Source organism: Eptatretus burgeri, unplaced genomic scaffold (genome assembly GCF_056783735.1).
Source record: "Eptatretus burgeri isolate ZD-2024b unplaced genomic scaffold, Ebu_testis_v1 Ebu_testis_scaffold_46, whole genome shotgun sequence".
Lineage (NCBI taxonomy): Eukaryota > Metazoa > Chordata > Myxini > Myxiniformes > Myxinidae > Eptatretus > Eptatretus burgeri.
Genome location: NW_028221996.1, coordinates 79,514 through 82,500, shown reverse-complemented (window position 1 = coordinate 82,500; position 2,987 = coordinate 79,514).

The following is a 2,987-nucleotide window of genomic DNA, read 5'->3' as shown; positions in this document are numbered from 1 at the left end:
AGGTGATTCTAAGGAAATATCTGAAACGCCTAAGCCCCGGGACACTCTTTATCAAATAACCCATACAACAAGATAAAGATTTGTTAAAGGTGATTCGAAAGAAATATCTGAAACGTCTAAGCCTCGGGGCACTCTTTATCAAATAACCAATGCATATTGTTTAGCTCACTCATTAGCCTGGTGTTGGCGCAGTGGTTAGGGCAGCGGCTTGGGATCCAAAAGGTCCTGAGTTCAAGCCCCGTTGAGCCACTGAATTAATACACCAAGGGGTTGACTCAGCCTGTCATCCTTCCGAGGTCGGCGAAATGAGTACCAGTATACTGGGCCGGTGTATACCCTGGTTAAAATCGGTGTACCATATCCCTGTGTCGTAAGAGGCGACCAGGGTTGCGTCAGGAAGGGCATCCGGCATAAAACATGTGCCAAATCACTATGCGGATCATACGGATGATCCGCTGTGGCGACCCCGAACGGGAGCAGCCGAAAGACGAAGAAGAAGAAGAAGAATTGTTTAGCTCACTCGTTGAACCTATAAACATTTGTTCATTCTCAAATTCCTTCAATAGTTTAATTTTCTTTGCACAATAATCCCCATCTAAAATATTGAAAAACAAAACATTTGAATCTTTATATTTTTTAAGATACCCCTTTTGTGCCATTACGAAATGATAAACTTCTCTTAATGATCTCATCTGACCACCTCCTGAGTTGCATATCATTTTGATATTGTAGTAAATTATTTTTCCATTGTTCAATTGATAACCATCAAATTTTTCAGTCCATTCAAACATATTTATTATTTTCTTTACATCCTCTAACTTATTGGTTTTTAAATTGATTCGCATATTTGTTTTATTTACCTTTGTTTTAGATATTTTTTCAATAAGACTTATTTGATATTTTTCACATTCATTATGTTTTCCATTTATATACCAAGACTGAGATTTTCTCCACTCTTTAGTTTGACTACTACTTGGTTCGACCATTTATATATTGTGAAAAGCGGTAGCCCTTAAAAACCCTAACCCATCTTCCCATCGTTAAAACTTGTGTCCATATGGAACACAATCTATTCTATTCACTCTATCATACAATACCCATATGGAACACAATCTATTTTATACACTCTATCATACAATATCCATATGGAACACAATCTATTCCATTATCTAAAATAAATCTCTTATCATCAAAGGCTCCTAATGCCTTTTTATTTACTTCTTCACTATATATCTTATGTTTATAACTTCTTATTGTATTCATTTTCCTATATTCTTCTTTCTTATTCATCAAACAATTATAATAATTTCTAAAAGTTATTGATTTCTTTATTACATATTTCTTTATTCCCTTTAACCTTTTATCAATCTGATCACCATACTTATAAGCATATGCCTTTGCTCTCAATCCAATAAACTCACTCATTACTTTTCCACCCAACTCATCCTTAAACTTGCCAATAACCTTTTCATTCTTTTTGAAAATAACTCACTCTTCTTACTAAAATTACTTGTATCATATACTCCAATGTTTTTCTTCATATCCTTATAAACATCGTCAGTTTTTATATCTAGAATAAAACTATCAGTGTCCATATACAACAATGAAGCATTTTCACCATACTCTTTCTTTAAATCATTATACAAATAATCATGCATCAATATCTTTGATAAATCAAGAACTGCTGTTCCAATATAAATTGGTTTATCCATGACAATACTTTCCTTTTTCATATGAATAGCAGAAAAGTTCTCTGAAAAAACCTCTTCTCTCTCAAAACTTGGTTTATTTATCAATCTAGAAGCTTCTTTCCAAGATGTTGCAAATCTAATGTTTTGCCTGTTTCTGACATTCTCCATTGTCTTTCCAAAGACAGCATTATTCATCAATTTATAGAATTCCCCTTCAAATTTTACTTTTGTATTTGTTCTCATATCTGTATTGAATTTAATATACTTTTTCATCCAAGGACTTTGTTTAAATTTTAAAACTCTATGAATTTTAGCTACTCTCAACCCAGCAGATAAATATTGTCTCAAGTTCCTTTGATGCAAAACATATCCCTCTTTATCATAGAATGTTGTTAATAACTTTTCTGTTGATTTGCCTTTAATATTAAAACTTTTATGATAATCACTGAACCATTCTTTCTTTGGGGTTTCTTTCTCACATGCAAAAGGAAGGTCTTTATGCTTATTATGAAGATCACTTGGGTACTTCAAATCAACTTCAAAATAATAACCTTCTTCTTTGTCATTCAATTTCTCTTGAGAATAAATAACAATATTCATCAAAGCCTTTTCATAATCCTTTTCTTCCACCCACTCTAATTTACCATAAGGCAGAGATTGAGACATTGCCCATCCATACAAATTATTAGCATCAAAGTACATCAAATAATTACTATCTTTTTCACTCTCATAATTTGGAAGATATTTATTATTTGCTTTAGCATATCTTTTTGAACATACTTGTGATATTCCACCTCTCTTAGACTTCTCAATCATCAAAAGCATATCTACATCACTGACTAAATCTATATCTTGTTTTGTCATTTTCAACATTGCACTCCAAGCTAAACCAGGAGCTGTGAAATAGTGGGCAGGATCTAATCCATAACAATTTTTATTATGACAGAGTGATCTAAAAGCTTCAAACACATCAGCTAACAATAAAACATCTGTTTTTAGATACAAATCATGATATTCTCCAAGGTTCTTTATCTTAAATAATTTCCAAATTTCTTGTGCGTGTTTATATTCCTTATCACTTATCTCTTCTTCATAAAGGTTATTATAGAAACTTTCTTTTGAAGGAAGTTGTGTTTCTTTAAATCTCATAAATGAATCCATATAACCATAAGGATAAATTCCCTTACTTGTAAGAATTTTCTCTTTACTTTGAATTTCATTCCTTGTTTCAATTTCCTCTCTAGTTAGAATTCCCTCTTTAATCAGAATTTCATCTATAATCAGAATTTCCTCTTT